General features: G+C 46.2%; 6 non-coding genes across 6 annotated transcripts; all 6 read left to right on the plus strand.

The window, feature by feature from the left end:
* The first annotated feature begins 1,724 nt into the window (after positions 1 to 1,724).
* LOC130319773 (U2 spliceosomal RNA) lies at positions 1,725 to 1,915 on the plus strand. Its single transcript, XR_008865851.1, has one exon. It is a non-coding gene; the product is annotated as a U2 spliceosomal RNA (small nuclear RNA).
* A 2,078-nt stretch (positions 1,916 to 3,993) lies between these two features.
* LOC130319775 (U2 spliceosomal RNA) lies at positions 3,994 to 4,184 on the plus strand. The gene has a single exon (XR_008865853.1). It is a non-coding gene; the product is annotated as a U2 spliceosomal RNA (small nuclear RNA).
* A 2,095-nt stretch (positions 4,185 to 6,279) lies between these two features.
* LOC130319777 (U2 spliceosomal RNA) lies at positions 6,280 to 6,470 on the plus strand. Its single transcript, XR_008865854.1, has one exon. It is a non-coding gene; the product is annotated as a U2 spliceosomal RNA (small nuclear RNA).
* Positions 6,471 to 8,555: 2,085 nt separating this feature from the next.
* LOC130319778 (U2 spliceosomal RNA) lies at positions 8,556 to 8,746 on the plus strand. Its single transcript, XR_008865855.1, has one exon. It is a non-coding gene; the product is annotated as a U2 spliceosomal RNA (small nuclear RNA).
* A 2,087-nt stretch (positions 8,747 to 10,833) lies between these two features.
* Positions 10,834 to 11,025, plus strand: LOC130319782 (U2 spliceosomal RNA). The gene has a single exon (XR_008865859.1). It is a non-coding gene; the product is annotated as a U2 spliceosomal RNA (small nuclear RNA).
* A 2,086-nt stretch (positions 11,026 to 13,111) lies between these two features.
* LOC130319783 (U2 spliceosomal RNA) lies at positions 13,112 to 13,304 on the plus strand. Its single transcript, XR_008865860.1, has one exon. It is a non-coding gene; the product is annotated as a U2 spliceosomal RNA (small nuclear RNA).
* The last annotated feature ends 623 nt before the right edge of the window (positions 13,305 to 13,927 follow it).

Here is a 13,927-nt window from a genome sequence, read left to right on the forward strand (position 1 = left end):
CCCTTCCCCAATATCGCGCCACACCCCTACCCCTTAATTCCCTGGTTGAACTTGATGGACATATGTCTTTTTTCGACCGTACTAACTATGTAACTATGTAACATAACATGGGGGGGGGGGTCTCCTGGCTGTTCACACAGGTGTGTCATTGCTGTACATTGACCATGCATTGCTTCTGTGGTATTGCAAAGGCAAAGACAAATGCTTCCAGCCATCCATTGCACTAATGGATTGGTCATCAGCTGGCTGTCTATGTCCCGCATCAATATAGACCAAAGTGCAGAGGGTTAGGCTATGCTATTGTGCACCTACCTGATGCATCAGAAGGTGCGAGGCCCTTGCTAAATTCTGTGCACAGACTTTGAGATCTATGCTTTAGACTGTATCTAAACCTGCTCCAACATGGACTGACATTCTGGCCTACTTTCAGCCGATGCGACTTGTCTGTCGCTGAACAGTCGCTTTTTATGTATTCAGCATCTATGTATAATGTTGTAAAAATGCTCTAGAAGCTAAAGTCGCAGAAATGTCACACATATTTGGCCTGCAACTTTCTGTGCGACAAATTCAGACAGGAAAAATCAGTATAAATCCTTAGAAAATTATCCCCCAGTGTCTCCATCTGCTGGCGGTATTGAATAAGCATTGCTGCACTGATGGGGTATGCATTAGACGAAAAAAAAGAAGAAAAAGAAGAATAATACGCCCAGAAAAGAGGCGAAAAGGAGAAAAACGTAAAAAAACGTGAAAAAAAAGTAAGAGGAAGAGAAGGGAAAAAAAGGTGGAAATGGGTTTAAAAGTGATTTCGGCGGAGAAATATATATATATATATATATATATATATATATATACGCGCACACACACACATATATATAAACGTATTCTCCGTTGAGATATTGCAGCCGCTGCTGTGTCCAGGCCCAGGAGCCTTAGCACTGTGCTGTGATGTCACTCAATACCACTGACATCACTAGGTGTAAACAACATCTCTCCTTTGCTGTGTATGTGACTATGGAGCTGTTTGGTGATGTCGTCTATTATGGCCTTCATAGAAGCAACAGGAGATTGTTGCATCCATCTAGAACCCTCAGAACTACAGTGCTATGATGTCACTCACTTCCACAGGCCTTGCAGAGTGTAAACAACAACAACCCAGCTTTGTTGTGTATGTAACCATAGGGATTTGTGATGTCACCTAGAACCTTCACAGCAGCGACAGCTTTATGAGGAGCATCAGCACTGCTCTGCCTGAGCAGAACCATCACCGCCATAGGTTGTCAAATAACCCGGGTTTAACCCACACAGGTAAGTCCAATGGGGTGCAGGCATGTCCTCTATGCTTACAGCTTCCCGTGGGTGTTGGTTTGATACCGTTTGGGGACAGCCAAGGAGGCATCTGCAGGCAACAAAGGTAGGTGTGTGCTTGTGTGTGTATTTCCTATGCAGATCCTAAGCCCAGTGTCACATGCAAGTAGGAGGAGTAAGAAGGGTTCCTGGCAAATCCGGGTTATGGATTGCATTTAAAAAGGCCCCGTGGGAGTGCAATGGGCCCCTGTCTTGCTGCTTAGCAATAATGGTATGGGTTTAGGTTCTGCTGTGTGTACTGGTGGTTGACTGCCCCCCAGCCCAGAGTGTGCATGGAAAATTGTCTGGCAGCCTCCCTGACAGCAAGCAGTGATAGTGCCCATGAAGGGGACCTTGTTGGGCCCGCCCCTTTCACGGTTATCGCTTCTCGGCCTTTTGGCTAAGATCAAGTGTAGTATCTGTTCTTATCAGTTTAATATCTGATACGTCCCCTATCTGGGGACCATATATTAAATGGATTTTTGAGAACGGGGGCCGATTTCGAAGCTTGCTTCCGTCGCCCTATGCATTGACCCGATATGGCAGTATCTTCGGGTACAGTGCACCACCCCCTTACAGGGTTAAAAAGAAAGATTCCTACTTTCATTGCTACCTGCTTGCTGGCTAGCCAGCTAGCCAGCCCTGTGGGCCTTGCTGCTGCTGCTGCTGCAGCCAAAAAACAAAAGGTGGTGCTGCTGCTGCTTCTGCTTCTGCTTGTGTCTGGCCGCTGTTGGAGCGTCCAGGCACAGGACTTCTGCTGCTGCTGACTAAATGGCCTCCTTAATTGGATCATTTGAGTAGCCAGCACACCTGTGCAGGTAGGGCATGACATGATAGGCAGCTGCCTTGATAGCGGGTGGGTGCTGAATGTTCCTAATTGACAAAATAAGATTAATGCTTATGAAGAAATATAAAATCTCATCCCTTCCCCAATATCGCGCCACACCCCTACCCCTTAATTCCCTGGTTGAACTTGATGGACATATGTCTTTTTTCGACCGTACTAACTATGTAACTATGTAACATAACATGGGGGGGGGGGGTCTCCTGGCTGTTCACACAGGTGTGTCATTGCTGTACATTGACCATGCATTGCTTCTGTGGTATTGCAAAGGCAAAGACAAATGCTTCCAGCCATCCATTGCACTAATGGATTGGTCATCAGCTGGCTGTCTATGTCCCGCATCAATATAGACCAAAGTACAGAGGGTTAGGCTATGCTATTGTGCACCTACCTGATGCATCAGAAGGTGCGAGGCCCTTGCTAAATTCTGTGCACAGACTTTGAGATCTATGCTTTAGACTGTATCTAAACCTGCTCCAACATGGACTGACATTCTGGCCTACTTTCAGCCGATGCGACTTGTCTGTCGCTGAACAGTCGCTTTTTATGTATTCAGCACCTATGTATAATGTTGTAAAAATGCTCTAGAAGCTAAAGTCGCAGAAATGTCACACATATTTGGCCTGCAACTTTCTGTGCGACAAATTCAGACAGGAAAAATCAGTATAAATCCTTAGAAAATTATCCCCCAGTGTCTCCATCTGCTGGCGGTATTGAATAAGCATTGCTGCACTGATGGGGTATGCATTACACGAAAAAAAAGAAGAAAAAGAAGAATAATACGCCCAGAAAAGAGGCGAAAAGGAGAAAAACGTAAAAAAACGTGAAAAAAAAGTAAGAGGAAGAGAAGGGAAAAAAAGGTGGAAATGGGTTTAAAAGTGATTTCGGCGGAGAAATATATATATATATATATATATATATATATATATATACGCGCACACACACACATATATATAAACGTATTCTCCGTTGAGATATTGCAGCCGCTGCTGTGTCCAGGCCCAGGAGCCTTAGCACTGTGCTGTGATGTCACTCAATACCACTGACATCACTAGGTGTAAACAACATCTCTCCTTTGCTGTGTATGTGACTATGGAGCTGTTTGGTGATGTCGTCTATTATGGCCTTCATAGAAGCAACAGGAGATTGTTGCATCCATCTAGAACCCTCAGAACTACAGTGCTATGATGTCACTCACTTCCACAGGCCTTGCAGAGTGTAAACAACAACAACCCAGCTTTGTTGTGTATGTAACCATAGGGATTTGTGATGTCACCTAGAACCTTCACAGCAGCGACAGCTTTATGAGGAGCATCAGCACTGCTCTGCCTGAGCAGAACCATCACCGCCATAGGTTGTCAAATAACCCGGGTTTAACCCACACAGGTAAGTCCAATGGGGTGCAGGCATGTCCTCTATGCTTACAGCTTCCCGTGGGTGTTGGTTTGATACCGTTTGGGGACAGCCAAGGAGGCATCTGGAGGCAACAAAGGTAGGTGTGTGCTTGTGTGTGTGTTTCCTATGCAGATCCTAAGCCCAGTGTCACATGCAAGTAGGAGGAGTAAGAAGGGTTCCTGGCAAATCCGGGTTATGGATTGCATTTAAAAAGGCCCCGTGGGAGTGCAATGGGCCCCTGTCTTGCTGCTTAGCAATAATGGTATGGGTTTAGGTTCTGCTGTGTGTACTGGTGGTTGACTGCCCCCCAGCCCAGAGTGTGCATGGAAAATTGTCTGGCAGCCTCCCTGACAGCAAGCAGTGATAGTGCCCATGAAGGGGACCTTGTTGGGCCCGCCCCTTTCACGGTTATCGCTTCTCGGCCTTTTGGCTAAGATCAAGTGTAGTATCTGTTCTTATCAGTTTAATATCTGATACGTCCCCTATCTGGGGACCATATATTAAATGGATTTTTGAGAACGGGGGCCGATTTCGAAGCTTGCTTCCGTCGCCCTATGCATTGACCCGATATGGCAGTATCTTCGGGTACAGTGCACCACCCCCTTACAGGGTTAAAAAGAAAGATTCCTACTTTCATTGCTACCTGCTTGCTGGCTAGCCAGCTAGCCAGCCCTGTGGGCCTTGCTGCTGCTGCTGCTGCAGCCAAAAAACAAAAGGTGGTGCTGCTGCTGCTTCTGCTTCTGCTTGTGTCTGGCCGCTGTTGGAGCGTCCAGGCACAGGACTTCTGCTGCTGCTGACTAAATGGCCTCCTTAATTGGATCATTTGAGTAGCCAGCACACCTGTGCAGGTAGGGCATGACATGATAGGCAGCTGCCTTGATAGCGGGTGGGTGCTGAATGTTCCTAATTGACAAAATAAGATTAATGCTTATGAAGAAATATAAAATCTCATCCCTTCCCCAATATCGCGCCACACCCCTACCCCTTAATTCCCTGGTTGAACTTGATGGACATATGTCTTTTTTCGACCGTACTAACTATGTAACTATGTAACATAACATGGGGGGGGGGGGGGGGGGGTCTCCTGGCTGTTCACACAGGTGTGTCATTGCTGTACATTGACCATGCATTGCTTCTGTGGTATTGCAAAGGCAAAGACAAATGCTTCCAGCCATCCATTGCACTAATGGATTGGTCATCAGCTGGCTGTCTATGTCCCGCATCAATATAGACCAAAGTACAGAGGGTTAGGCTATGCTATTGTGCACCTACCTGATGCATCAGAAGGTGCGAGGCCCTTGCTAAATTCTGTGCACAGACTTTGAGATCTATGCTTTAGACTGTATCTAAACCTGCTCCAACATGGACTGACATTCTGGCCTACTTTCAGCCGATGCGACTTGTCTGTCGCTGAACAGTCGCTTTTTATGTATTCAGCACCTATGTATAATGTTGTAAAAATGCTCTAGAAGCTAAAGTCGCAGAAATGTCACACATATTTGGCCTGCAACTTTCTGTGCGACAAATTCAGACAGGAAAAATCAGTATAAATCCTTAGAAAATTATCCCCCAGTGTCTCCATCTGCTGGCGGTATTGAATAAGCATTGCTGCACTGATGGGGTATGCATTAGACGAAAAAAAAGAAGAAAAAGAAGAATAATACGCCCAGAAAAGAGGCGAAAAGGAGAAAAACGTAAAAAAACTTGAAAAAAAAGTAAGAGGAAGAGAAGGGAAAAAAAGGTGGAAATGGGTTTAAAAGTGATTTCGGCGGAGAAATATATATATATATATATATATATATATATATATATATATATATATACGCGCACACACACACATATATATAAACGTATTCTCCGTTGAGATATTGCAGCCGCTGCTGTGTCCAGGCCCAGGAGCCTTAGCACTGTGCTGTGATGTCACTCAATACCACTGACATCACTAGGTGTAAACAACATCTCTCCTTTGCTGTGTATGTGACTATGGAGCTGTTTGGTGATGTCGTCTATTATGGCCTTCATAGAAGCAACAGGAGATTGTTGCATCCATCTAGAACCCTCAGAACTACAGTGCTATGATGTCACTCACTTCCACAGGCCTTGCAGAGTGTAAACAACAACAACCCAGCTTTGTTGTGTATGTAACCATAGGGATTTGTGATGTCACCTAGAACCTTCACAGCAGCGACAGCTTTATGAGGAGCATCAGCACTGCTCTGCCTGAGCAGAACCATCACCGCCATAGGTTGTCAAATAACCCGGGTTTAACCCACACAGGTAAGTCCAATGGGGTGCAGGCATGTCCTCTATGCTTACAGCTTCCCGTGGGTGTTGGTTTGATACCGTTTGGGGACAGCCAAGGAGGCATCTGCAGGCAACAAAGGTAGGTGTGTGCTTGTGTGTGTGTTTCCTATGCAGATCCTAAGCCCAGTGTCACATGCAAGTAGGAGGAGTAAGAAGGGTTCCTGGCAAATCCGGGTTATGGATTGCATTTAAAAAGGCCCCGTGGGAGTGCAATGGGCCCCTGTCTTGCTGCTTAGCAATAATGGTATGGGTTTAGGTTCTGCTGTGTGTACTGGTGGTTGACTGCCCCCCAGCCCAGAGTGTGCATGGAAAATTGTCTGGCAGCCTCCCTGACAGCAAGCAGTGATAGTGCCCATGAAGGGGACCTTGTTGGGCCCGCCCCTTTCACGGTTATCGCTTCTCGGCCTTTTGGCTAAGATCAAGTGTAGTATCTGTTCTTATCAGTTTAATATCTGATACGTCCCCTATCTGGGGACCATATATTAAATGGATTTTTGAGAACGGGGGCCGATTTCGAAGCTTGCTTCCGTCGCCCTATGCATTGACCCGATATGGCAGTATCTTCGGGTACAGTGCACCACCCCCTTACAGGGTTAAAAAGAAAGATTCCTACTTTCATTGCTACCTGCTTGCTGGCTAGCCAGCTAGCCAGCCCTGTGGGCCTTGCTGCTGCTGCTGCTGCAGCCAAAAAACAAAAGGTGGTGCTGCTGCTGCTTCTGCTTCTGCTTGTGTCTGGCCGCTGTTGGAGCGTCCAGGCACAGGACTTCTGCTGCTGCTGACTAAATGGCCTCCTTAATTGGATCATTTGAGTAGCCAGCACACCTGTGCAGGTAGGGCATGACATGATAGGCAGCTGCCTTGATAGCGGGTGGGTGCTGAATGTTCCTAATTGACAAAATAAGATTAATGCTTATGAAGAAATATAAAATCTCATCCCTTCCCCAATATCGCGCCACACCCCTACCCCTTAATTCCCTGGTTGAACTTGATGGACATATGTCTTTTTTCGACCGTACTAACTATGTAACTATGTAACATAACATGGGGGGGGGGGGGTCTCCTGGCTGTTCACACAGGTGTGTCATTGCTGTACATTGACCATGCATTGCTTCTGTGGTATTGCAAAGGCAAAGACAAATGCTTCCAGCCATCCATTGCACTAATGGATTGGTCATCAGCTGGCTGTCTATGTCCCGCATCAATATAGACCAAAGTACAGAGGGTTAGGCTATGCTATTGTGCACCTACCTGATGCATCAGAAGGTGCGAGGCCCTTGCTAAATTCTGTGCACAGACTTTGAGATCTATGCTTTAGACTGTATCTAAACCTGCTCCAACATGGACTGACATTCTGGCCTACTTTCAGCCGATGCGACTTGTCTGTCGCTGAACAGTCGCTTTTTATGTATTCAGCACCTATGTATAATGTTGTAAAAATGCTCTAGAAGCTAAAGTCGCAGAAATGTCACACATATTTGGCCTGCAACTTTCTGTGCGACAAATTCAGACAGGAAAAATCAGTATAAATCCTTAGAAAATTATCCCCCAGTGTCTCCATCTGCTGGCGGTATTGAATAAGCATTGCTGCACTGATGGGGTATGCATTAGACGAAAAAAAAGAAGAAAAAGAAGAATAATACGCCCAGAAAAGAGGCGAAAAGGAGAAAAACGTAAAAAAACGTGAAAAAAAAGTAAGAGGAAGAGAAGGGAAAAAAAGGTGGAAATGGGTTTAAAAGTGATTTCGGCGGAGAAATATATATATATATATATATATATATATATATATATATATATACGCGCACACACACACATATATATAAACGTATTCTCCGTTGAGATATTGCAGCCGCTGCTGTGTCCAGGCCCAGGAGCCTTAGCACTGTGCTGTGATGTCACTCAATACCACTGACATCACTAGGTGTAAACAACATCTCTCCTTTGCTGTGTATGTGACTATGGAGCTGTTTGGTGATGTCGTCTATTATGGCCTTCATAGAAGCAACAGGAGATTGTTGCATCCATCTAGAACCCTCAGAACTACAGTGCTATGATGTCACTCACTTCCACAGGCCTTGCAGAGTGTAAACAACAACAACCCAGCTTTGTTGTGTATGTAACCATAGGGATTTGTGATGTCACCTAGAACCTTCACAGCAGCGACAGCTTTATGAGGAGCATCAGCACTGCTCTGCCTGAGCAGAACCATCACCGCCATAGGTTGTCAAATAACCCGGGTTTAACCCACACAGGTAAGTCCAATGGGGTGCAGGCATGTCCTCTATGCTTACAGCTTCCCGTGGGTGTTGGTTTGATACCGTTTGGGGACAGCCAAGGAGGCATCTGCAGGCAACAAAGGTAGGTGTGTGCTTGTGTGTGTGTTTCCTATGCAGATCCTAAGCCCAGTGTCACATGCAAGTAGGAGGAGTAAGAAGGGTTCCTGGCAAATCCGGGTTATGGATTGCATTTAAAAAGGCCCCGTGGGAGTGCAATGGGCCCCTGTCTTGCTGCTTAGCAATAATGGTATGGGTTTAGGTTCTGCTGTGTGTACTGGTGGTTGACTGCCCCCCAGCCCAGAGTGTGCATGGAAAATTGTCTGGCAGCCTCCCTGACAGCAAGCAGTGATAGTGCCCATGAAGGGGACCTTGTTGGGCCCGCCCCTTTCACGGTTATCGCTTCTCGGCCTTTTGGCTAAGATCAAGTGTAGTATCTGTTCTTATCAGTTTAATATCTGATACGTCCCCTATCTGGGGACCATATATTAAATGGATTTTTGAGAACGGGGGCCGATTTCGAAGCTTGCTTCCGTCGCCCTATGCATTGACCCGATATGGCAGTATCTTCGGGTACAGTGCACCACCCCCTTACAGGGTTAAAAAGAAAGATTCCTACTTTCATTGCTACCTGCTTGCTGGCTAGCCAGCTAGCCAGCCCTGTGGGCCTTGCTGCTGCTGCTGCTGCAGCCAAAAAACAAAAGGTGGTGCTGCTGCTGCTTCTGCTTCTGCTTGTGTCTGGCCGCTGTTGGAGCGTCCAGGCACAGGACTTCTGCTGCTGCTGACTAAATGGCCTCCTTAATTGGATCATTTGAGTAGCCAGCACACCTGTGCAGGTAGGGCATGACATGATAGGCAGCTGCCTTGATAGCGGGTGGGTGCTGAATGTTCCTAATTGACAAAATAAGATTAATGCTTATGAAGAAATATAAAATCTCATCCCTTCCCCAATATCGCGCCACACCCCTACCCCTTAATTCCCTGGTTGAACTTGATGGACATATGTCTTTTTTCGACCGTACTAACTATGTAACTATGTAACATAACATGGGGGGGGGGGGGGGGGTCTCCTGGCTGTTCACACAGGTGTGTCATTGCTGTACATTGACCATGCATTGCTTCTGTGGTATTGCAAAGGCAAAGACAAATGCTTCCAGCCATCCATTGCACTAATGGATTGGTCATCAGCTGGCTGTCTATGTCCCGCATCAATATAGACCAAAGTACAGAGGGTTAGGCTATGCTATTGTGCACCTACCTGATGCATCAGAAGGTGCGAGGCCCTTGCTAAATTCTGTGCACAGACTTTGAGATCTATGCTTTAGACTGTATCTAAACCTGCTCCAACATGGACTGACATTCTGGCCTACTTTCAGCCGATGCGACTTGTCTGTCGCTGAACAGTCGCTTTTTATGTATTCAGCACCTATGTATAATGTTGTAAAAATGCTCTAGAAGCTAAAGTCGCAGAAATGTCACACATATTTGGCCTGCAACTTTCTGTGCGACAAATTCAGACAGGAAAAATCAGTATAAATCCTTAGAAAATTATCCCCCAGTGTCTCCATCTGCTGGCGGTATTGAATAAGCATTGCTGCACTGATGGGGTATGCATTAGACGAAAAAAAAGAAGAAAAAGAAGAATAATACGCCCAGAAAGAGGCGAAAAGGAGAAAAACGTAAAAAAACGTGAAAAAAAAGTAAGAGGAAGAGAAGGGAAAAAAAGGTGGAAATGGGTTTAAAAGTGATTTCGGCGGAGAAATATATATATATATATATATATATATATATATATATATATACGCGCACACACACACACATATATATAAACGTATTCTCCGTTGAGATATTGCAGCCGCTGCTGTGTCCAGGCCCAGGAGCCTTAGCACTGTGCTGTGATGTCACTCAATACCACTGACATCACTAGGTGTAAACAACATCTCTCCTTTGCTGTGTATGTGACTATGGAGCTGTTTGGTGATGTCGTCTATTATGGCCTTCATAGAAGCAACAGGAGATTGTTGCATCCATCTAGAACCCTCAGAACTACAGTGCTATGATGTCACTCACTTCCACAGGCCTTGCAGAGTGTAAACAACAACAACCCAGCTTTGTTGTGTATGTAACCATAGGGATTTGTGATGTCACCTAGAACCTTCACAGCAGCGACAGCTTTATGAGGAGCATCAGCACTGCTCTGCCTGAGCAGAACCATCACCGCCATAGGTTGTCAAATAACCCGGGTTTAACCCACACAGGTAAGTCCAATGGGGTGCAGGCATGTCCTCTATGCTTACAGCTTCCCGTGGGTGTTGGTTTGATACCGTTTGGGGACAGCCAAGGAGGCATCTGCAGGCAACAAAGGTAGGTGTGTGCTTGTGTGTGTGTTTCCTATGCAGATCCTAAGCCCAGTGTCACATGCAAGTAGGAGGAGTAAGAAGGGTTCCTGGCAAATCCGGGTTATGGATTGCATTTAAAAAGGCCCCGTGGGAGTGCAATGGGCCCCTGTCTTGCTGCTTAGCAATAATGGTATGGGTTTAGGTTCTGCTGTGTGTACTGGTGGTTGACTGCCCCCCAGCCCAGAGTGTGCATGGAAAATTGTCTGGCAGCCTCCCTGACAGCAAGCAGTGATAGTGCCCATGAAGGGGACCTTGTTGGCCCGCCCCTTTCACGGTTATCGCTTCTCGGCCTTTTGGCTAAGATCAAGTGTAGTATCTGTTCTTATCAGTTTAATATCTGATACGTCCCCTATCTGGGGGACCATATATTAAATGGATTTTTGAGAACGGGGGCCGATTTCGAAGCTTGCTTCCGTCGCCCTATGCATTGACCCGATATGGCAGTATCTTCGGGTACAGTGCACCACCCCCTTACAGGGTTAAAAAGAAAGATTCCTACTTTCATTGCTACCTGCTTGCTGGCTAGCCAGCTAGCCAGCCCTGTGGGCCTTGCTGCTGCTGCTGCTGCAGCCAAAAAACAAAAGGTGGTGCTGCTGCTGCTTCTGCTTCTGCTTGTGTCTGGCCGCTGTTGGAGCGTCCAGGCACAGGACTTCTGCTGCTGCTGACTAAATGGCCTCCTTAATTGGATCATTTGAGTAGCCAGCACACCTGTGCAGGTAGGGCATGACATGATAGGCAGCTGCCTTGATAGCGGGTGGGTGCTGAATGTTCCTAATTGACAAAATAAGATTAATGCTTATGAAGAAATATAAAATCTCATCCCTTCCCCAATATCGCGCCACACCCCTACCCCTTAATTCCCTGGTTGAACTTGATGGACATATGTCTTTTTTCGACCGTACTAACTATGTAACTATGTAACATAACATGGGGGGGGGGGGTCTCCTGGCTGTTCACACAGGTGTGTCATTGCTGTACATTGACCATGCATTGCTTCTGTGGTATTGCAAAGGCAAAGACAAATGCTTCCAGCCATCCATTGCACTAATGGATTGGTCATCAGCTGGCTGTCTATGTCCCGCATCAATATAGACCAAAGTACAGAGGGTTAGGCTATGCTATTGTGCACCTACCTGATGCATCAGAAGGTGCGAGGCCCTTGCTAAATTCTGTGCACAGACTTTGAGATCTATGCTTTAGACTGTATCTAAACCTGCTCCAACATGGACTGACATTCTGGCCTACTTTCAGCCGATGCGACTTGTCTGTCGCTGAACAGTCGCTTTTTATGTATTCAGCACCTATGTATAATGTTGTAAAAATGCTCTAGAAGCTAAAGTCGCAGAAATGTCACACATATTTGGCCTGCAACTTTCTGTGCGACAAATTCAGACAGGAAAAATCAGTATAAATCCTTAGAAAATTATCCCCCAGTGTCTCCATCTGCTGGCGGTATTGAATAAGCATTGCTGCACTGATGGGGTATGCATTAGACGAAAAAAAAGAAGAAAAAGAAGAATAATACGCCCAGAAAAGAGGCGAAAAGGAGAAAAACGTAAAAAAACGTGAAAAAAAAGTAAGAGGAAGAGAAGGGAAAAAAAGGTGGAAATGGGTTTAAAAGTGATTTCGGCGGAGAAATATATATATATATATATATATATATATATATATATATATATATACGCGCACACACACACATATATATAAACGTATTCTCCGTTGAGATATTGCAGCCGCTGCTGTGTCCAGGCCCAGGAGCCTTAGCACTGTGCTGTGATGTCACTCAATACCACTGACATCACTAGGTGTAAACAACATCTCTCCTTTGCTGTGTATGTGACTATGGAGCTGTTTGGTGATGTCGTCTATTATGGCCTTCATAGAAGCAACAGGAGATTGTTGCATCCATCTAGAACCCTCAGAACTACAGTGCTATGATGTCACTCACTTCCACAGGCCTTGCAGAGTGTAAACAACAACAACCCAGCTTTGTTGTGTATGTAACCATAGGGATTTGTGATGTCACCTAGAACCTTCACAGCAGCGACAGCTTTATGAGGAGCATCAGCACTGCTCTGCCTGAGCAGAACCATCACCGCCATAGGTTGTCAAATAACCCGGGTTTAACCCACACAGGTAAGTCCAATGGGGTGCAGGCATGTCCTCTATGCTTACAGCTTCCCGTGGGTGTTGGTTTGATACCGTTTGGGGACAGCCAAGGAGGCATCTGCAGGCAACAAAGGTAGGTGTGTGCTTGTGTGTGTGTTTCCTATGCAGATCCTAAGCCCAGTGTCACATGCAAGTAGGAGGAGTAAGAAGGGTTCCTGGCAAATCCGGGTTATGGATTGCATTTAAAAAGGCCCCGTGGGAGTGCAATGGGCCCCTGTCTTGCTGCTTAGCAATAATGGTATGGGTTTAGGTTCTGCTGTGTGTACTGGTGGTTGACTGCCCCCCAGCCCAGAGTGTGCATGGAAAATTGTCTGGCAGCCTCCCTGACAGCAAGCAGTGATAGTGCCCATGAAGGGGACCTTGTTGGGCCCGCCCCTTTCACGGTTATCGCTTCTCGGCCTTTTGGCTAAGATCAAGTGTAGTATCTGTTCTTATCAGTTTAATATCTGATACGTCCCCTATCTGGGGACCATATATTAAATGGATTTTTGAGAACGGGGGCCGATTTCGAAGCTTGCTTCCGTCGCCCTATGCATTTTGACCCGATATGGCAGTATCTTCGGGTACAGTGCACCACCCCCTTACAGGGTTAAAAAGAAAGATTCCTACTTTCATTGCTACCTGCTTGCTGGCTAGCCAGCTAGCCAGCCCTGTGGGCCTTGCTGCTGCTGCTGCTGCAGCCAAAAAACAAAAGGTGGTGCTGCTGCTGCTTCTGCTTCTGCTTGTGTCTGGCCGCTGTTGGAGCGTCCAGGCACAGGACTTCTGCTGCTGCTGACTAAATGGCCTCCTTAATTGGATCATTTGAGTAGCCAGCACACCTGTGCAGGTAGGGCATGACATGATAGGCAGCTGCCTTGATAGCGGGTGGGTGCTGAATGTTCCTAATTGACAAAATAAGATTAATGCTTATGAAGAAATATAAAATCTCATCCCTTCCCCAATATCGCGCCACACCCCTACCCCTTAATTCCCTGGTTGAACTTGATGGACATATGTCTTTTTTCGACCGTACTAACTATGTAACTATGTAACATAACATGGGGGGGGGGGGGGGGGGGGTCTCCTGGCTGTTCACACAGGTGTGTCATTGCTGTACATTGACCATGCATTGCTTCTGTGGTATTGCAAAGGCAAAGACAAATGCTTCCAGCCATCCATTGCACTAATGGATTGGTCATCAGCTGGCTGTCTATGTCCCGCAT

This window comes from Hyla sarda, unplaced genomic scaffold (genome assembly GCF_029499605.1).
Source record: "Hyla sarda isolate aHylSar1 unplaced genomic scaffold, aHylSar1.hap1 scaffold_2163, whole genome shotgun sequence".
Taxonomy (NCBI): Eukaryota; Metazoa; Chordata; class Amphibia; order Anura; family Hylidae; genus Hyla; species Hyla sarda.